At 43.8% G+C, this 21976-nt stretch overlaps 1 protein-coding gene across 2 annotated transcripts in view; it reads left to right on the top strand.

The window, feature by feature from the left end:
• Positions 1-21976, top strand: part of MCTP2 (multiple C2 and transmembrane domain containing 2) — a 337462-nt gene that overhangs the window by 255369 nt on the left and 60117 nt on the right. The gene's annotated exons all lie outside the window — the stretch shown is intronic.

The raw sequence follows: 21976 nt of genomic DNA, 5'->3' as shown, positions 1-21976 counted from the left end.
TTTAAAAAAATGTGTCGACGCCGAGTAAATAGATACCGAACATGTTGAGCCTTAAAATGTGGACGTGCCCATGAAATAGAGACACACTTTGGCACCTTTTAAAAGCTTTACAGCAGAAGTTTCAAAACTTTCAAAATAAAGGGCTAGTTTACTGCCATCAAACCTTAGGGGGGCTGGACTGTGATCGGTGGCAGTAAAAAATACCCCTGCATCAGTAGGTGTGGACAATGGTTTAGCTTGGTGGTCAGTGGCATTAAAAAAAAATTACATAGTGCCTATGGTCAGTAGGAGGAGCAATGCCTCATCATTGGTATTGTTGGTATCAGTGGAGGAATAGTGCCCCATCATTGGTATCAGTGAGAGAAATAGTGCCCCATCATTGGTATCAGTGGGAGGAATAATACCCCATCATTGGCATCAATGGAAGGAATAGTGTCTCATCTTTGGTATCAGTGGGAGGAATAGTGCCCCATCATTGGTATCAGTGGAAGGAATAGTGTCCACCAGTTGATGTCATTGGGCAGTATTATGCCCCACTGTTAGTGTCAGTGGACGACATGGTGCCTCATCGTTGGTGTCAGTGGGAGGAATTGGGCCCTCTATCAGCAAGTAGAACAGTGCTCAAAGAGCCAGATAAAGCCTAGCAAAGGGCCGCATATGGCCCCCGGCCAAAGTTTGGATACCACTGCTTTAGAGTGAACCATCAATACCAGCCCTAGAGTTATTGCTCTCACTCTGGTGTGAGTGGCAATATGTCTCCTGCGTGGCCCACACATGAGACATATTGTACGTTGACATCCTTGTATGTAGGCGACCGTACACATGTTTGTTCTTATGTGGGGGTTGTGGGGAGGGATTTATATGCTTGGGTGAAGGCCTCATTCACACAGGTGCACTTGTACATCCGTGTGAAAGGGGCCAGGGTTGCCCGCATGGGATGCACAGGTGTTCTGGGCATCTACATGCAGGCAGTCCTATTCATGTCTATTGGGAAGCAGTGGCTACACGGACACAGCTGCTGGCCCAAATTTAACACTTCAGGACCCGTGGATGCGTGGGGGGGGGTGTGTGTGTGTATGTCCCTGAATGCTGACAGTGATGACCAAAAGTTCCCAATGTGATACTATTTGGTTGTAGCTGGTTCTCTTTAATGGGACATATCAGGGGTCTAGTAGTAGGGTGCCTTGCATTGCAGTAATGCAACAGTGTAAATGGGGCCTTGAGTATAACTCATGTGATGTTAGGGGGGGCTCTGATGGAAACTCGGATGTAAGGGGAACTCTGATGGGGTTCTGATGTAAGGGGGGCTCTGATTTAAGGGGGTCCTGATGGAGCTTTGATGTAAGGAGGGCTCTGATGGGGACTCTAATGTTAGGGACACAATGGTGGGGCTGTGATGTAGGAGGATCTCTGATGGGAACTGTGATGTAAGGGGGCTCTGATTTAAGGGGGTCCTGATGGAGCTTTGATGCAAGGAGGGCTTTGATGAGGACTCTAATGTTAGGGGGACAATGATGGGGCTATGATGTAGGAGGAGCTCTGGTGTAAGGGGGGCTCTGATTTAGGGAGGTCCTGATGGGGCTTTGATGTTAAGAGGGCTCTGATGGGGACTCGTATGTTAAGGAGACAATGATGAGGCTGTGATGTAAGAGGAGCTCTGATGGGAACTCTGATGTAAGAGGGGCTCTGATTTAAGGGGGTCCTGATGGAGCTTTGATGTAAGAGGGGCTCTGATTTAAGGGGGTCCTGATGGGGCTTTGATGTTAGGAGGGCTCTGATGGGGACTCGTATGTTAAGGAGACAATGATGGGGCTGTGATGTAAGAGGAGCTCTGATGGGAACTCAGATGTAAGAGGGGCTCTGGTTTAAGAGGGTCCTGGTGGAGCTTTGATGTAAGGGGGGGGGGGGGGGCTCTGATTAAAGGGGTCCTGATGGAGCTTTTATGTAAGGAGGGCTCTGATGGGGACTTGAATGTTTGGATGACTATGATGAGGATGTGATTCCAAGAGGAGCTCTCTGGTGGGAAGTCTGATGGGGTTCTCATGTAAGGGGGCTCTGATGTAAGGGAGGGGGTCCCTGATGGGGACCCTGATATAAGGGGGGGCTCAATCGTTTATAAAACATTTTTTTTCAGCCCAAAAATCATGTGAAATACATAATGCGGCCCTTGTACTGATGAGTGTGGAGAGCCCTGGGACTGACAATACTGCATTGACAAATTTTTATAGATGTTCTCATTCTCTCTCAGTGTTGTAGACGGTCCAAGAAGAGAATTCAATAACTGAGGCTTTAGCTGGGTGTAGAACGGTTTGATCTGAGTAATTAGTAAAAAATAAACTGATCCTGCCATCCAGCATTTCCTGATCATTATGTCAGATGTTTGTACCGTTCCATAGGAGAGTTTCTCTGCATCGGGTTCAGCTGCTAATGTGGTCGCCCAGTATGTGGCTGGTTTTCTTCGCCCAGTATGTGGCCGGTTTGGCTGCCAAAAGTGATTTCACACCGAGATTTGTGATATTTGCCGTCTTCCTGTAATCCTGAGGCCTGGCATGTCTCTGGAAGAGCACAAATAATATTACACCCATATCTGTGTATTCAGGTCTATGGTGATGCCATTTATTGGCCAGTTTGAAGTGAAAGCTTTCAAGCTAGATCTGTGTTCAGTACATATTTTTGTAAGCTGGCCATGCGCTGTAGATTTTCAAACCAAAGTTTATACATATATTTGTATAAAAAGTGTTACTAAACCCAGGAGCCTGCATTCACTATATCTGGTCTCCCACAGCACACAGAACATGGAAATGCAGTTATTTTAGTAAATATAAACAGCTAAATACCTTTTCTCATCAGCAGTATATAGCAGTCGTGTAACTTCTATTAGTGTCTGGTTAAAGCTTGTAGGAAGAGTTTTCATTCTCCTCTGACTGTCCTATGAGGCTGCAGGACCCCTGACCCTCTGTCTGGACAGTGCTGATTGGTCCTGTGCTGATCACATGCACCCTTCCAAGAAAAGGAAAAAAAACTCTTCAGCATTACACACCAAACTGAGCATGTGCAGAGTGACTCCAAGGCTCTGTTCTATCAGGAGATGGATTGGTGACAGTGAAAGAAGAGGAGGATCAGAGAAGACAGGATCAAACAGCCTATTTACACAATGCAGAGGATTAACCCCTTAAGGTTCCACAGTGAGTAGAACAAGCATGCTTTACTGCATCATTTTATTAATGTTATTATTATACAGGATTTCTATAGCGCCAACAGTTTGTGCAGCGCTTTACAACATGAGGGCAGACAGTACAGTTACAATACAATTCAATACAGGAGGAATTAGAGGGCCCTGCTCATTAGAGCTTACAATCTAGGAGGGAGGGTCATGTAATACAAATGGTAATGGCTGTGGGGGAGGAGGTGATGGAGAAAATTAAAGTAGAGTTGTTAGGTGGGGGTAGGATGGGCTTCTCTGAAGAGAAGGGTTTTCAGGGATTGTCTAGCAGCAAAGAGAGTAGGAGATAATTGGACAGATTGGGGTAGGGAGTTCCATAGGATGGGAGAGGCTCGGGAAAAGTCCTGAAGGCGAGCATGGGAGGAGATGACAAGTGAGCTAGAGAGCAGGAGGTCTTGTGAGGAACAAAGAGAATGATTTGGTTGGTATTTTGAGACTAGGTAAGTGGTGTAGCTGGGGGGCAGAGTTATGGATGGCTTTGTAAGTAGTTGTTAGTATTTTTAATTACATTTGTTGGGTGAGTGGGAGCCAATGGAAGGATTGACAGAGAGGAGTAGCAGACACAGAACGTTTGGTAAGGTGGATGAGCCTGGCAGCAGCATTCATAATGGGCTGAAGGGGGGGGGGATTGCCCATGTAAAGATAAGCCAATGAGAAGCGATACGGATTTGACTTTTGGTTTAGTAAGACTTTAATGCAAAAGTTGTCAGTACTATTCCCTTGTTGCGGTCTTGGAAGGGCTCCTGCACTCCTGTGATGATGGAGTAACCTCTCGGCCTCACTTAGCAACATGGGAGTTTTCCAGTCAGGCTTCAGGAGGTACGTAAATGGCCTACACCTATAGCAAGGGCTTTATTCAACTTTAGTCAGAGCTGCTCAGTTTGTTTTTATTTAAACACACCTCTTACCTGCCTAAATTTTTTTTTTAAGGTGAACTAACCCTTTAACCGCTTCTCGACCGCCTCACGCAGATATACTGCGGCAAAAGGGCACGTACAGGGCGATTAACGTACCTGTACTTTGCCCTTCAAGAGGCGGCTGGCGTGCGCCCCCGCTGGGAGCTCCGTGACCGTGATCGCGGGTATCCCCGCGGACCCGATGTCCGCGGGGATACCCGCGATCGTCTCACGGAGAGGAAGAACGGGGAGATGCTAATGGAAACAGCATCTCCCCATTCTGCCTAGTGACACTGACACTGATCATAGCTCCCTGTAATCGGTGTCGTGTCACACATAGCCCCTCCCCCCACAATTAGAATCACTCCCTAGGACACACCTAACCCCTACAGTGCCACCTAGTGGTTAACCCCTTCACTGCCAGTCACATTTACAAAGCAATCAATGCATTTTTAGTTGCACCGATCGCTGTATGTGAAATGTGAATGGTCCCAAAACCGCGCCAGAAGTGTTCGACGTGTCCGCCATAATGTCGCGATAAAAATCGCTGATCACCGCCATTACTAGTAAAGAAAAAAATTATCAATAAAAATGCCATAAAACTATCCCCTATTTTGTAGACGTTATAACTTTTGCGAAAACCGACCACTTATTGCGATTTGATTTTTTTTTTTTTTTTTTTACCAAAAATACATATCGGCCTAAACTGAGGAAAAAAACGTTTTTTTTATATATTTTTTGGCGGATATTTATTATAGCAAAAAGTAAAAAATAATGTGTTTTTTCAAAATTGTTGCTATTTTTTTGTTTATAGCGCAAAAAATAAAAACCGCAGAGGCGATCAAATACCACAAAAAGAAAGCTCTATTTGTGGGAAAAAAAAGGACGTCAATTTTGATTGGGTGCAGCGTCGCATGACCGCGCAATTGTCAATTAAAGTGACAGGAAGGGGGGTAAATCCTTCCAGGGCTGAAGTGGTTAAACAAATAATATGCCTTTTTTTTTATACAAATGTAAATTGTCCTCTAAAAGAACTTGTATATATTGGGTGTCGCACTTTTTTTACATATCGAAGATTTTCCAATGTTGTGCTGTGTAGATGAAGATCCTCCATCGTCTGGGCGGTGAGGTTGTAGGACAGAAGAAGACCTGCACTGAGCACTTTACATTTGCAGCTAATTGAACGCGGCCGTCGTCTTTGGCGTCCTCAGCTTTATGGTCATTTGTTCTTGAGCTGTCATTTTTATGAGTCTCCCCGGCTGGTCCTCGCGGGGCGCTCTCTCCTCGGGTGGTGTGCATTCTACACCGTCAGCCTAAACTTGGCAGTCCGCGGGTCCTTTTTATTGCCATTTTTTGATGTGGGTGTTTTCTGAGCAGAAGGCTGTAATTATACCCACCACAGGTGACGGCTACAAGTGGCGCTCGCTAATAATTTTAGCTGGCTGATCTGATCTGTTCATGAAATGAAACCCTTGTTGAGGTCTGGGAAGGGCTCCTGCCGCTTGTCTGTCTTTATTGTCAAACCTTCGCCTTCCTTTTTCATTACACAAGGTGAGCGTAGATTCCTCCGCGTCTTCGCTTGTTTTGTCAGTGCAGTTTTTAGCCTGCAAAGAAGGTAATCGTCTGCACAGAACGCCATTGATTCACTCCATGGGAAGGCAGGGGAACTCCATCCATTCATAGTTGTAGGTTTTATTATTATTTTTTTACTTTTTTTTTTGCAGGCACTTTTATAGCACTCTCAATTTATGCAGCACTTTACATACACTATATTACCAAAAGTATTAGGACTCCTGCCTTGGGTTGCGGTCAGAAATAATTTTATGCTATACAATATTTTATCAAAAGTATTGGGACGCCTGCCTTTACACGCACATGAACTTTAATCACTTCAATACCAGGCACTTAGACACCTTCCTGCCCAGGCCAATTTTCACCTTTCAGCGTTGTTGCATTTTGAATGCCAATTGCGCGGTCATGCTACACTGTACCCAAACAAATTTTTTATCATTTTCTTTACACAAATAGAGCTTTCTTTTAGTGGTATTTGATCATCTCTGGGATTTTAATTTTTTGCGCAACAAATAAAACAAGACTGAAAATTTTGAAAAAAAAAAACAAGTTTTTCTTCATTTCTGTTAAAATTTTTTGTAAATAAGTAATTTTCTCATTCAATGATGGGCACTGATATGGCTGCACTGATGGGCAACAATGAGGTAGCACTGATGAAGTAGCACTGACGGGCACTGATAGGCCGCACTTATGGGCACCGATAGGTGACACTGGTATGCGGCACTGATGGGCACTTATGGGTGACACGGATAGGTGGCACAGATGGGCACTGATAGGTGGGCAAGGATGGGCACTGACAGGTGGCACTGATGATACTGATGGGTGACATTGCTGGGCATCACTGATGCCTGTTAGTACATACTGGTGCCAATCAGTGCCCATTTGTGGGCACTGATTGGCACAGATCGGGCATAATTTGCACATGTGGATGGCCATGGGGTACATACCTGGCCATCCACACGTTGCCCCCTTCCCTGGTGGTCCTAGTGGCATCCCTGGTGGTCAAGTGTTGTCATCTGAGGGGGGCTGCACTGATAATCAGTGCAGACCCCCCCCCGTCAGGAGAGCCGCCGATCGGCTCTCCTCTACTTGCGTCTGTCAGACGCGAGTGAGAAAAAGCCGATCAATGGTTCTTTCTATTTACATCATGATCAGCCGTGATAATACACGGTTGATCACGTGGTAAAGAGCCTCCGCTGGAGGCTCTTTACGGAGACTGGTGTGCCGGTGTGTGAGACTGACACACCACTCCACCGACCGCCGCGATTCGCGCCCCCACGGGCGCGCGGCGGCTGTTATCCTGAAGGACATCATATGACGCCCAGTCAGGATAACTGAACCACCGCCCGGCCGTCATTTTGCTATAGGTCGGGCGGGAAGTGGTCAATGACATCCCAGTCTTATGCCGCGTACACACGGTCAGATTTTCCGATGGAAAATGTTCGATGGGAGCTTGTTGTCAGAAATTCCAACCGTGTGTGGGCTCCATCAGACATTTTCCATCGGAATTTCCGTCGCACAAAATTTGAGATCTGGATCTCAAATTTCCGACAACAAAATCCATTGTCATAAATTCCAATCGTGTGTACACAATTCCGAAGCACAAAGTGTCACGCATGCTCGGAATCAAGCAGAAGAGCCGCACTGGCTATTCAACTTCATTTTTCTCGGCTTGTCGTACGTGTTGTTGTACGTCACCGCGTTCTTGACGTTCAGAATTTCAGATTTGTGTGACCGTGTGTATGCAAGACAAGTTTGAGCCAACATCCGTCGGAAAAAATTCATGAATTTTGTTGTCGGAATGTCCGATTGTGTGTACGGGGCATTAGTCCGTAGGGTTCAATATTGTAACTTCTTAGATGTGCGCTGATGAGGTGGCACCGATGGGCACTGATAGGTTGAACTGGAGGGCACTGATGAGGTGGCACCTATGGGCACTGATGAGGTGGCACTTATAGGCAGCACTGATGGGCAGGAATAGGCGGCACTGGTGGGCACGGATAGGCGGTACATATGGGCACTGATGAGCATTGATGGGTGACACTTATGGGCATTGATGGACAGCAGTGATGGGCAGCACTGATAGGTGGCACTGATTGCCAGCACTGACTTGCATGGCTAATGGGCACTGATTGGTGGCAGTGGTGGGCACTGTATTGTGACACTTTTTTTCTTTATTGTAATCAGGGCGCTGATGATCAGTGCCCTGATTACATTCCTACATGTCCCCCTGTGAGGAGATGCCACTGATCGTCTCTCCTCGCTACACACTCTGTCACTGTGAGGCGAGGAGAGCCGATTACCGGCATCTCCGTGTTTAAATGTGACCGGCTGTGATTGGACACAGCTGATCACATGGTTAAAGAGCCGTGGACGCGACTCTTTACACAGATCGGGGTCGTGCCGTGTCCTAGCAACACGGCGCGGCCACAATGCACGCCTCCGCGGGCTCGCGAGGATGGTCGTTCTGGGACGCCATCATTTGACGTTGTCCCAGAACAAGAGCTGCACCGCTCCGCCATCATTTGACATTGGGCGGGCGGCAAGCAGGAGAATTATACAAAAAAAAAAAAAAAAAAAAAGATCGGTTAAACCCACGAGTTCTTTGTTTTACCACCACTATTCCCTTATACTGGCTATTGAAATTTACAAATGCAGCCATTTAGAAATTGGAGGAAAGGTTTAGCTCTGGGAAACACTTTTTTTATAAAATAAGAAGTGTATTTTAGATACAACTGTATAGAGCAGACCAAAATGAGGGCCAAATGGGGAGGGAAGAGGGACTTTTTTCCGAGTGAGGGACAGTCCCTTGCAATCAGGGACAGTTGGGGGCTATGTGCATGCAATGTAAATATCTCCTAAAGGGAACACATAGTTACATAGTTGGTAAGGTTGAATAAAGACAACAGTCCATCCAGTTCAACCTGTGTAGGTGTGTGTAGAAAATCATTTCCCATATCCTTGTACATTGTTTTCGCTAAGATGCACATCCAAGAGTCTTTTAAAACTATCCATACTTCCTGCTGACACCACCGATTGTGGAAGAGAGTTCTACATCCATACCCCCTATTCAGCTTTAGGTTAAACAGCTTCTCTTCCAGTCTCATCGTGTGGCCCCGTGTCTTCCTACACTCCCTGGGACTGAAAAGTTCCATACTTACTCTGGAATCACCGTTAAGATATTTGTATATCGCTATCAAATCTCCTCTCAAGCATCTCTTCTCCAGGGAGAATAAATTTAGTGCTTGTAGTCGCTCCTCATAATTAAGGTCCCTTTTTCAATGGTAAACTTCATTTTCCATGCAGTAGCCCACTCCATTAAAGTGGTTGTAAACCTTAGCAAAAAAGAAAAACCTGCAAGACCAGGGCATAATGAGCTAGTATGCATTGCTTCAGTTTGCTTTAGTTTGCTTCAGTGCGCATGTGCCGATGACGTTGGCACATACAGAGGATATCTCCCAAAGCAGTTCAGGTTTAGGAGATATCCAGGGTAGCTGCAGGTAAGCCTGATTTATAAGCTTACCTGTAGCAAAAAGTGTGTTGTAAGCACTTTAATTTATTCAGGTCCTCTTGTAAAGTTCCTATATCAAGCTGAGTTGTTATTGCTCTGCATATTTTTGTGTCCCTCTATATCATTTATAAATCTCGTTTAGCAGATATTTACACTACCTATAGAATGAATGAATGAATGATTTGTAAAGCGCTGCAAAAGCGAACTGAATCGCCTCAAGGCACTTACCTATAGGTAAGTCTTCTTATAGGCTTACCTATAGGTAAAAGTCAGGAAAGGAAGTTTACTTCCTCTGTAACTGCTTGCCAACCAGCCGTTGTCGTACTGCAGCAGGTTGGCACGGCTGCGCAAATCGCTGTAGGTGTACGACGGCCGGTTTAAGAGCGATAGGTGGCGCACGCCCACAGCGCGATGCTGGAGCTGATGCGTGTGGCCGTCGGACTGCGATCGCTCCTCAGAGAGCCAGAACCAGGATCCGTCAATGTAAACAGACAGATCCCCGTTCTGATAGGGGAGTAGAGAGATCTGCTGTTCCTGGTGATCAGGAACAGCGATCTCTCTCCTCCAATCAGTCCCCTCCCCCCCACAGTTAGAAAAACCTCTCTATGGAACACTTAACCCCTTGATCTCCCCCTTAGTGTTAGCACATTCCTTGCCAGTGACATTTACACATTAATCAGTGGCTATTTTTAGCTTTGATCGCTGTATAAATGTCACTGGTCCCAAAAAAGTGTCAGAAGTGTCCGATCTGTCCACCGCAATGTCACAGTCCCGGTAAAAAAAAAAAAAACAGATCACCGCCATTACTAGTAAAAAAAGAAATAATAAAAATGCCATAAATCTATCCCCTATTTTGTAGACTCTATAACTTTTGCGCAAACCAATCAATATACACTTATTGCAATATTTTTTGTAAAAAAAAAAAAAAAAAAGTAGAAGAATACATATCTGCCTAAACTGAGATAGAAATTTAAGTTTTTTTTTTACATTTTTTGGAGATATTTATTATAGCAAAAAGTCAAAAATATTTTTTTTCAAAATTGTCACTCTTTTTTTGTTTATAGTGCAAAAAATATAAACTGCAGAGGTGATCAAATACCACCAAAAGAAAGCTCTATTTGTGGGGGGGGGGGGGGGGGGAGACATCAATTTTGTTTGGGTACAGTGTCGCACGATCACGCAATTGCCAGTTAAAGCGACGCAGTGCCGAATCGCAAAAAATGGCCTGGTCATTAAGGGGGCAAATCCTTCTGGTCCTTAAGTGGTTAAGTTGACAAAATATACTTGGATTGATTGTTTTTTTTAAATCCATAGTTCAGTGTCATTTTAAACTTCCTAAATGTTATACTTAATTCTGCCAGCAGGTGGTGCCAAAACACCACAAATGATTCTCTTTTGCTTTTGCACTTAAAGGTTTCTTAATTTTAGATTTTTTTTTTTTTTTTTTTTTTTTTTCCTTTAAGCTTCATGAGTTTTTAGTCGGTTTTACAATCTTAAAAATCACTTCGGGTAGTGTGCGATTTTACGGTACTTCAGCCCTAAAAGGTGCTGCTGTTCTGATGCGATGATGCCTTTTATTGGCACTGTCTGGGCACAAGGATAATATTATGCTTTCTAAAGCAATATGTTCCAGAGCTGTGCTACCTGTTCAGGTGTTCTCATATCAGGGAAGAGATTTATGAAGCAGAATTCTACTGAAAGGCCAGGCTTGGTGTTGTGTATAGTCGCACACTCTTGTTACTCTGCTTGATTTACGTTAAAATTTTGATTAAAGAATATCTAGACCCCTGAAACTGTAATATATTGAAGCGTACGTGTTCTTGGTGGCTGCTGGATGTTGTTTTTTTTGTTGTTTTGTTTTTTCAAGAACATTTTTCCCTTTTTCAGCTGGTGATCCTGCAAATAATAAACATTCTGTCCTTGGATGGCAACGCTCACTCCCTACAATGTATCGACGGAGGGCGCCATAGTTGTTACATGGTGGCCGGTGGGATTAGTAGTTTACAAAAGAAAGATTAGATTTGTTTTTTCTTTCTATTCAGCTCACAGTGCCAAGGACACTGCATTTCTGTCAGCTGGTATAGATAATACTATTTGAAAATGTTCTTAGCATGAAAAGTGAAATCTAATGGGGAGTCCAGACATACCTGCCCTTAATCTGTCCATTCTTATATATGCTTCTACTATGGAGGCTCTGGAAATTTAGAGTTAGGACCGCAGTATATACAGAGGTCCCTTGGCGCGGGCGCTGTGGCTTACGCGTTTATTTGCACATGTGTGTGAACAAAAGCCTCGGTTTTTAATGTAAACTCTTAGGGCCAATTCGGTTGTTTTGCAGGCTGGCTGGTAAGTGTGCTGGGAAATCTTTTGTTTGCGATGTACATTGCCCTTCCATGTGCACCTTACTGCAAAAGGCCAGTTATAGGTTGGGGTGGTTGCCACTTTTTTGTACGGTCTGTAAAAATAGGTAATTAAGTTAAACTTTTACCAACCTCCAACTGCTCATCTTTGAGCTGCAAAGGCAGCTGGATGGGGGTGTACATAAATTATCCCCATGTGTATTGCCCACTAAATGCAACCCATTCAAATGCTAGGCTTCTGGCACTGTATTTACAATGCAAAAGGCTGTGGATATCAGTGGAAGTAATTGTGCCTCATTGTTGCTGTCAGTGGGAGGAATTGTGCCCACCATCGGTGTCAGTGGAAGGAATAGTGCCCCATCATTGGTTTCAGTGGAAAAAATAGTGCCTCATCATTGGTGTCAGTGGAAGGAATAATGCCCCATCGCTGGTGTCAGTGGGAGGGATTGTGACTTATGATTGGTGTTTGTGGAAGGACTAGTACCCCGTCGGTGTCAGTTGGAGGCATAGTTCCCCATTGTTGGTGTCAGTGGTAGGCATAGTGCCCCACCATTGGTGTCAGTGGGAGGCATATTTCCCCATCGGTGTCAGTTGGAGGCATAGTGCGCCATTGATGGTATTAGTGGGAGGAATAGTGCCCCTGTTGGTATCAGTGGGAAAAATAGTGCCCCATCCTTGGCGTCAGTGGGAGAAATAGTGCCCTATGATTGCTGTCAGCGGGTGGAATAGTGCCCTGTCGTTAGTGTCAGTGGAAAGAATAGTGCCACATTGTTGGTATCAGTGGAAGTAATTGTGCCGCATTATTGATGTCAGTGGGAGGAATAGTGCCCCATCGTTGGTGTCAGTGGAAGGAATAGTGTCCAATCATTGGTGTCAGTAGGAGGAAGAGTGCCCTTTCATTGGTGTCGGTGGGAGGAATAGTGCCCCATTGTTGGTGTCGGTGGGAGGAATAGTGCCCCATTGTTGGTGTCGGTGGGAGGAATAGTGCCCCATTTTTGGTGTCAGTGGGAGGAATAGTGTCCCGTCTTTGGTGTCATTGGAAGGAATAGCGCCCCATCGTTTGTGTCAGTGGAAGGAATAGTGCCCCATCCTTGGTGTCAGTGGAAGGAATAGTGCCCCATCCTTGGTGTCAGTGGGAGGAATAGTGCCCCATCGTTGGTGTCAGTGGGAGGAATAGTGCCCCATCGTTGGTGTCAGTGGGAGGAATAGTGCCCCATCGTTGGTGTCAGTGGGAGGAATCGTGCCCTATTGTTTGTATCAGTGGAAGGAATAGTGCCCCAGGGACTGGATAAAGGTAAGCAAAGGGGCACAGTTTGGAGACCCCTGTTCTAAACACTGGAATGGAATAGAATTGCATACACCTTGTGCACATCAACACACATAAGTAAATCTGTGCCAGAAAAGAATTTTTAATGCTGGATTTTTTTGGCAGAAATATTATTAGTATATATTATTTTAGTATTCCTGTATGTATGCAGCCTAAAATGGTGTGCGTTTCTTTCACTCTTGATTCTTTTTAAATTTAATATAGTAAAGTATTTAAAAAATAAAAATAAAATTGAAGTCCAATCTCTGTGCAGTTCCCAGGCAGGCTGGTAGAAGACTTGCCTTTTGTTTTGCAGGCTTGCTCTTTCAGCATGCATTGTTCCAGTGTGCACCGCAACCTCTGACTCCCCACAACACAGCTGTGTACATTAGGCATCTGCGGCTGTGTGTGTTCAAATATGGCATTCATTTTAATAGAGGTATGCATTAAATAGACGGCATTGTGCTCTAACTAGCCCCCATGCCCATTAAAACTTCTCCTCGTTGCTTTGAAATCTGGCTAATCTGAGACATGACAGTGTTTGTGATAATGATGCCTGATCCTTTTTTTTTTTTTTCCCCCGGAAAGTGTTATAAGTTGCTATCAAAATTGTCCACATACTCTAATGCCCAGACATTCCATAAAGCGTTTTAAAATTTCTCTAGCTGTCAAATCAAAGCGCAGTATGTAAATGCCGATGGTTTGTCCCTTTTTATAGTCAGATATTTTCCTTAACGTGTTAGGGTCGTGGAGCCGTGCGGGGAAAGCGGCCATCATTTATAGAAACAATTTACAATGGCAGATTTTACCATATTTTCTCTTTCGTGCAATATTTTTCATAAATGCTCACCACAACCTTGTCTGATGTTTCTAGCATTTTAAAATAGAAATGTTAAAGTGTTCACCTTTCCAGAAAAAGAATGAAAAGGTGAACACCGTACACTAGTGGTGGTCAACTTTCTTGATATAAATAAGAGTAAAATCAGCGCGATAATGGTATATGCAATTCAGCAACTGAACACCAGGGTCAAAAGTCAAATCCCTAAAATAATAATCTGAAGCAGATTGTGCAGCGCTAGTAAAAGACACACAAACATGTGCATATAATCAATATGAAACGGGATATCAAATCTCATAAAGTTCATAAAAGCACAGAACAGTCCATAGAAAATCCTGGTGTATAGTCAAACAGCATGCTGTAAAGGGAAAGGGTGACAAATCGATGAGCCCACCACCAATGTTCAGAATGGCCTCTCACCTGGTGACATGGACCCTTTAATTACAGAGGGTCAAGATAAGCATTCCTCTATGGTACCGGTAAGAAGTGGTTCAGCATACATAGACATCCGTCAGGACACTGGGTCAGGATACTCGGAAAATAGTGCATATGAAATAAAAGATGGCAAAAAATAGTGCTCTCTGTATAGAATACTATTTATTGTAAAAGATAATGTAAAATTCAACACGCACATAAAAAGCACTAAACTAGTGCAAGTGTACAAGCTCGAGCGGTAATTCCAACACAATGAGGATGCGCGATGGCCACGGGTGAAGTCACGACGTATCCTCGTTCCAGACGCGTTGCGTCCCAGTGGGCGAGGACTTCTTCAGCGGAACCCTTTACAGCATGCTGTTTGACTATACACCAGGATTTTCTATGGACTGTTCTGTGCTTTTATGAACTTTATGAGATTTGATATCCCGTTTCATATTGATTATATGCACATGTTTGTGTGTCTTTTACTAGCGCTGCACCATCTGCTTCAAACTTTCTTGATATGGCACGGGCCCCAAGCAGTACTGGGACAGGGTCGGCCAGCGGACAGGGCAAGGATGCAGAATTGCACCCCCCTCCTCCACTGTTAATACATGTTTAGAATGGGTGTACCACTCTGCATCTTTTATTTGGCCACTTGCTTTTCTATGCCCAAGGCAGTTGTCTCTCCTGCCCACCCCTATTTAGAGCCACATATATTGTTTTGTCACTGATAAAACATTTAGTAAAAATTATTTTAAAATGTATTAATGTTATCATTTTTACTTTGCCATTGTTTTAGTGTGGCTCCTGAGGTATGTAGGCTGGGGAACTCTGAAGGAGAATAATCTTTTGCAATTCAGTGAAAAGTAGAAACGCTTAAATTAGTATATTGGTAAGAGTAAACATTACATGTAAGAGCATCTGTTGTGGTGCCCCCTGGCAGGTGACATGGGCTCACCCTAGGTGGCAGTTGGTCTTTTTCAGAGCTACTGCTAGTGTAGATTGGTTGGGAACACTAGTGTTGCCAGCTTACCTTGCTGCAAACTAAAACTAGGACACAGCCCTCAGGATCGCCCCACCAAGGGCTGGCTGGAATGCAGAGGCTACCTTGCAGAGACTGTTAACAGAGCTCCAGATAAGAGAGTAGTATGCTCCAGGCAACGGTCAAGGCATGGGAGGTGAAAGAGTGGTCAAAGTTAGAGGTCTAGGTGGGCAGCAAGGAAAAGGATCAGGTCAGTCTAGATCAGCAACAGCCAGGCATTCTCAGAGGCAAGTGTTTATAGCTCTTTGCAAAACGGTAGTTGGTGACCAAACACAGCGACAGCCACTTCAAAGGCTTGCTTAAATACCTTTTTGGTTAGAGGACACACTCTGCTTCATTACTGGAAACTCTGAAGTCCTTGCAGGAATTCTGCAAATTATTGGAAGCCTTGGCTGAGATTCTGCAAGTACCATTGGAAGTCTTGGCAGGGATTTTGCGAGTACCATTGAATGTCCTGGCAGGGATTCTTTCTGCGAGTACCGTTGGTACTCCTGGCAGGAATATTTCAAATATCATTGGAAGTCCAGCAGGGATTTTGTGAGGATAATTGGAAGTCCAGGCAGGGGTTCTATGAGTACCTTCGGAAGTCCAGGCAGGGGTTCTGTGAGTACCTTCGGAAGTCCAGGCAGGGGTTCTGTGAGTACCTTCGGAAGTCCAGGCAGAGGTTTCATGAGTACCTTTGGAAGTCCAGGCAGGGGTTTCATGAGTACCTTCGGAAGTCCAGGCAGGGGTTCTATGAGTACCTTCGGAAGTACAGGCAGAGGTTCTATGAGTAACTTCGGAAGTCGAGGCAGGGATTCTATGAGTACCTTTGGAAGTCGAGGCAGGGATTCTATGAGTACCTTTGGAAGTCGAGGCAGGGATTCTGTGAGTACCTTTGGAAGTCGAGGCAGGGATTCTATGAGTACCTTTGGAAGTCGAGGCAGGAATTCTGTGAGGACCATTGAAGTCTTGGCAGGGTGCCTTTGGCAGTCTTGGTAGGATTTCTTTCTGCCATTGGAACTCCTGGCAGGTATTCTTCAAATACCATTGGAAGTCCTGGCCTCGGAACTCGGGGCTGTGGTAATCGGCCAGGATGGCTTTGCTTAGGTTTGGAGGAACAGAGATGGAGGAACATCTTATCTCCTGATGAATGAACCTGGAAATGACGAGGATGTTGTCAGTTCCAGTTTCAGAGCCATCATTCCCTAGCTGTTACAGCCAATGTGTGCTTCATTAGCTGCTTTGGATGGCAGGGGAGACATTGGGGATCTAATAGATCCCTAATGTCTCCAAAAAGTGTAACTGTTACCCGCCCAAAGCTACTATCACAAGGGGGCTTGTTAGCAATAAAGTTAAATTTTTAAAGTGTAAAAAATGTAAATGTAAATAAATAAAAATAAATAACATATATTTATAGATACTGTGCATACACTGAACGTGGTCTAATTACAATGTGACATAAAACCCACTACAGCTAACTGAGATGATATTTTTCTAGCATGTTGAGACTATAGAGTATACAATTTTCTTTTTTTTTTTTAAAGTTTAATCCATTGTTTTTTAAGCCAAAATCTAATACCGCTATTATAGTCTACTTCAGCAATTTAAAACACACATATATGAGAAATGCATACAGCATAGCTCATTTAAACAAGATAACTGCCTACTTGAAAGCCTAAGGGATGCATTGTGAAGCTGAGGCCTAATCTATTGTTTGGGAGGTCAAAGAGTGTTAATGCACTTAGCCAAGATTAGACTTCTTTTCTAATTGCTTCAGCCCTTCATCTGAGCAGTTGGGAACGATGAGCTTTCTTGTCAGCATTTGCTGAACTCCTTGCTATCTTATTGGTCACCCAGAAGTTGGTAAGCGTGCTGACAACAGAGCGTCAAACTTTTCTATTGTTTGTTGTATTTGGAAAAACGAAATAAAACTTGAGCCTGGCAGCTGTTTATATGGAATGACCTCTTCATTGGGTTACCTTGTTACACTTCTCTTCTAGTAGGTTGCGCTGAGAATCTCCACAGGCTGATCATTATTATTATTAAAGTATATTTTTACTTTTGCAGTCGTATTTGAGAAAACCGCACTATATGTTATGTGTTCCCATTCACACAGCACACCTCAACATTTTTTAAGCTATTTCTTACCTTTTTAGATGTTTCTAATGAGAAAATGTCATGACTGAGTCTAATGCCGCGTACACACGAACGGAAATTCCGCCAGAAAAAGTCAGATGTGAGCTTTTGGTTGGAAATTTTGACCGCGTGTACGCTCCATCGGACTTTTGCTGGTGGAACTTCCGCCAGCAAAAGATTGAGAGCAGGTTCTCTGTTTTTCCGTCGGAAAATGTTCCTATCGGAAATTCCGTTCATCTGTATGCAATTCCGACGCACAAAAAACCTTGCATGCTCAGAATCAAGTACAAGACGGAAGCACTTGGTTTGGTAAAACGAGATAAACATGAGATTAGCAGAAGGAGCCCAAAGGGTGGCGCGCTTCGTATGGAACTTCACTTTTCTAGTGCCGTCGTAGTGATGTTACGTCACCGCATTCTTGACGGTTGAAAGTTCAGAGAACTTTTGTGTGACCGTGTGTATGAAAGCCAAGCTTGAGCGGAATTCCGTCGGAAAAACCATCCAAAATTCCGATCATGTGTATGCCGCATTAGAATGTCTGGAGCGTCTTACAGGGTCTTTGTCCCCAGCTATCCTTCATTAACCACTTCAATATGGGGCACTCAATTTTCAGCTTTCAGCGCTGTCACACTTTGAATGACAATTACACGGTCATACATCACTGTACCTGTATGAATTTTTTTTTAACACAGACAAAGCTTTCTTTTGGTGGTATTTAACCACTTCCATACCGGGCCTATTCTGGCACTTCTCTCCTACATGTAAAAATCATCATTTTTTTTGCTCGAATATTACTCAGAACCCCCAAACATTATATATGCTTTTTTAGCAGACCCCCTAGGGAATAAAATGGCAGTCATTGCAACTTTTTAACTCGCACAGTATTTGCGCAACAATTTTTCAAACGCGTTTATTTTGGAAACAGTAAAGTTAGCCCAATTTTTTGCATAATGTGAAAGATGATGTTACGCTGAGTAAACAGATACCCAATATGTCACTCTTTAAAATTGCGCACACTCAGGGAATGGCGCCAAACTTCGATACTTAAAAATCTCCATGGGCGGCGCTTTAATTTTTTTTTACAGGTTACCAGTTTAGAGTTATGCCCCGTACACACGGTCGGATTTTCCGCCGGAAAATGTGTGATAGGACCTTGTTGTCGGAAATTCCGACCGTGTGTGGGCTCCATCACACTTTTTCCATCGGAATTTCCGACACACAAAGTTTGAGAGCAGGATATAAAATTTTCCGACAACAAAATCCGTTGTCAGGAATTCTGATCGTGTGTACGCAAATCCGACGGACAAAGTGCCACGCATGCTCAGAATAAATAAAGAGATGAAAGCTATTGGCCACTGCCCCGTTTATAGTCCCGACGTACGTGTTTTACGTCACCGCGTTTAGAACGATCGGATTTTCCGACAACTTTGTGTGACCGTGTGTATGCAAGACAAGTTTGAGCCAACATCCGTAGGAAAAAATCCTAGGATTTTGTTGTCAGAATGTCCGAACAAAGTCCGACCGTGTGTACGGGGCATTACAGAGGAGGTCTAGTGCTACAATTGTTGCTCGCGCTCTAACGCATGCGGCGATACCTCACTTGTGGTTTATACGGCGTTTACATGTGTGGAACTTACGTGTGCGTTCGCTTCTGAGCGCGAGCTAACGGGGACAGGGGCGTTTAAAAAAAAAAAAATATATATATGTATTGTTTATTTTTTATTTTTTTTTATTTTTACACTTTCACTTTTTTTTTTATCACTTTTATTCTTATTACAAGGAATGTAAACATCCCTTCTAATGGGAATGGTGCGTGACAGGTTCTCTTTATGGAGAGATACGGGGTCAAAAAGACCCCACATCTCTCCTCCAGGCTGTAAAGCATGAGATAAAAAAAAAATTCACAATCTCATGCTCACCAGCCGCAATCACGGCTTTGTTTACTATCGCAGCTCGGATGTGACGTCATAACGCCGGGCCCCTGACGGTCATAGAGAGGACCGGTGACCATCTGGTCATCGGTCATCTCTATGGTCATCATCCGGCGGTGGCCGATTCTTTCTCCGGGTCCCTGATGGCACGGGAGGGCCCGGAGAAGCACCGGACGGCAACAGGAGGGGGGTGTCCCCTCTCATCGCCTGTAAGAACAATCAAGTGGTGGAACTGCCGCTATGATCATTCTTATGGTGCACATAATTGCCAGCTGAAAACGAGGATATCTGAATGATGCCTATAGCTGCAGGCATTCAGATATTCCCACTGAAATTCAAGGACGTCATATGACGGCCTTGGGCTGGAAGTGGTTAATCACCGTTTTTTAATTTTTTGCTAAATAAATGAAAAAAAGATGAAAATCTGGGGGGGAAAAAAAACGTACTTTTCTTTTGTTTCTGCTATAAATTTTGCATATAAATAATCTTTCCTCATAAATTTATGCCAAAATGTATTCTGCTACATTTGTTTTGTGAAAATAACCCAAATCCAATGTATATTTAGTCTGTAGAAAAGTTATAGTGTCTACAAACTTTGGTATATACCGTGGGGAAATTATTTATTTGATCCCCTGCAGATTTTGTGAGTTTGCCCACTTACAAAGAAATGAAGGGTCTATAATTTTTTTATCATAGGTGTATTTTAAATGATAGAGACAGAATATCAACCAAAAATCCAGAAAATACACATGATACAAATATTATAAATTGAGTTGCAGTTCAGGGAGTTAAATAAGTCTTTGATCCCCAAGCGAAACATGACTTAGTACTTGGTGGAGAAACCCTTGTAGGTAAGCACAGAGGTAAGACGTTTCTTGTAGTTGGTTACCAGGTTTGCACACATCTCAGGAAGGATTTTGGTCCACTCTTCTTTACAGATATTCTCTAAATCTTTAAGGTTTCTTGGCTTAGGATTAAGGTCTGGAGACTGGCTAGGCCATTCCTTGACCTTAATGTGCTTCTTCTTGAGCCACTTCTTTGTTGCCTTAGCGGTATGTTTTGGGTCATTGTCATGCTGAAAGACCCATCGATGACCCATCTTCAGTGTTCTGGCTGACGGAAGAAGGTTCTCATCCAAGATTTTACAATACATGTCCCATCCATTGGCCTCTCACTGCGGCAAAGTCGGCCTGTACCTATAGCAGAGAAACAGGCCCAAAGCATAATGTTTCCACCTCCATGCTTGACTGTAGGGATGGTGTTCTTAGGATCATAGTCTGCATTTTTCTTCCTCCTCAAGAAGGCACATGTTCAGTCATGCCAATGAACATCTAAATGATTTAGAGAAGGATTGAGACAAAGTGCTCTGGTCAAATGAGACCATAATTGAGCTCTTTGGCATTAACTTGACTCGCCGTGTTTGACTATGACCCTAAGAACATCAGTCAACCACGGAGGTGGAAACATGATGCTTTGGGGCTGTTTCTCTGCTAAAGGTACAGGCTAACTTTGCTGCATTGAGAGGCCAATTGACGGGGCCATGTATTGTAAAATCTTGGATGAGAACCTTCTTCCCTCAGCCACAACACTAAAGATGGGTCTTCCAGCATGACAATGACCCAAAACCGCCAAGAGAACAAAGGAGTGGCTCAAGAAGAAGCACAATAAGGTCATGAAGTGGCCTAGTCATTCTCCAGACCTTAATCCTATGGAAAATTTATAGAGGGAGCTGCCAAGAAACTTTAAGGATTTAGAGAAGATCTATAAAGAAGAGTGGACCAAAATCCCTCCTGAGATGGTGCAAACCTGGTCACCAACTACAAGAAAAGTCTTACCTCTGTGCTTGCCAATGAGGGTTTCCCCACCAAGTACTAAGTCATGCGTGCAGTAGAAAAAATCTGGACAGCCACACTCCGGAATGGACGAGTAAAATAGAATCTTCTTTATTGAATAACGTAGCATAAAATCAGTACATGGCACTGTTGGAATAATACAGCATAACCGCTAACGCGTTTCACGCTCTCCCAGATCGCTTACTCAGAGCTATGAGTAAGCGCTCTGGGAGAGCGTGAAACGCGTTAGCGGTTATGCTGTATTATTCCAACAGTGCCATGTACTGATTTTATGCTACGTTATTCAATAAAGAAGATTTTATTTTACTCGTCCATTCCGGAAAGCGGCTGTCCAGATTTTTTTATACTGCACGCATACCATTAGAACAGCAATTGCCGGCACCTGGGGCTCTCACAGTTGTTCACACAGTGGAGGACGGGAGATTTGAACCCGACAACCTTGAGCGGTGGTAACTATCTTGTTTAAGTACTAAGTCATGTTTTGCTTGGGGATCAAATACTTATTTTACTTACTGAACTGCAACTTCATTTATAGAATTTGTTTTATGTGTTTTTTTTTTATTTTGGATTTTTAAATAGTTAATAATAATAATTGATAATAATAATTGATAAAAATCCTGACACCCCATCTCCTTTCTTGAGGCCCGAAAATGCCAGGACAGTACAAATCCCCCCCAAATGTCCCCTTATTGGAAAGGTAGAGAGTCCAAGGTATTTAGTAAGAGGCATTGTTTTTTTTTTTTAAGTGGTAATTTCATTGGTATATGCCAATGTTTCTCCACTCCAGTCGTCAAGGTGCCCCAACAGGTCATGTTTTCAGGATTTCTCTCAGATGAAACTGCTGTGGTAATTACTAAGGCAGTGAAACTGATCAAATCACCTGCGCAAAATAATGGTAAGCCTGAA

The sequence above is a fragment of the Aquarana catesbeiana genome, linkage group LG03, assembly GCF_042186555.1.
Source record: "Aquarana catesbeiana isolate 2022-GZ linkage group LG03, ASM4218655v1, whole genome shotgun sequence".
NCBI classification, from domain to species: domain Eukaryota; kingdom Metazoa; phylum Chordata; class Amphibia; order Anura; family Ranidae; genus Aquarana; species Aquarana catesbeiana.
This window is presented reverse-complemented; position numbering and strand designations above follow the sequence as displayed.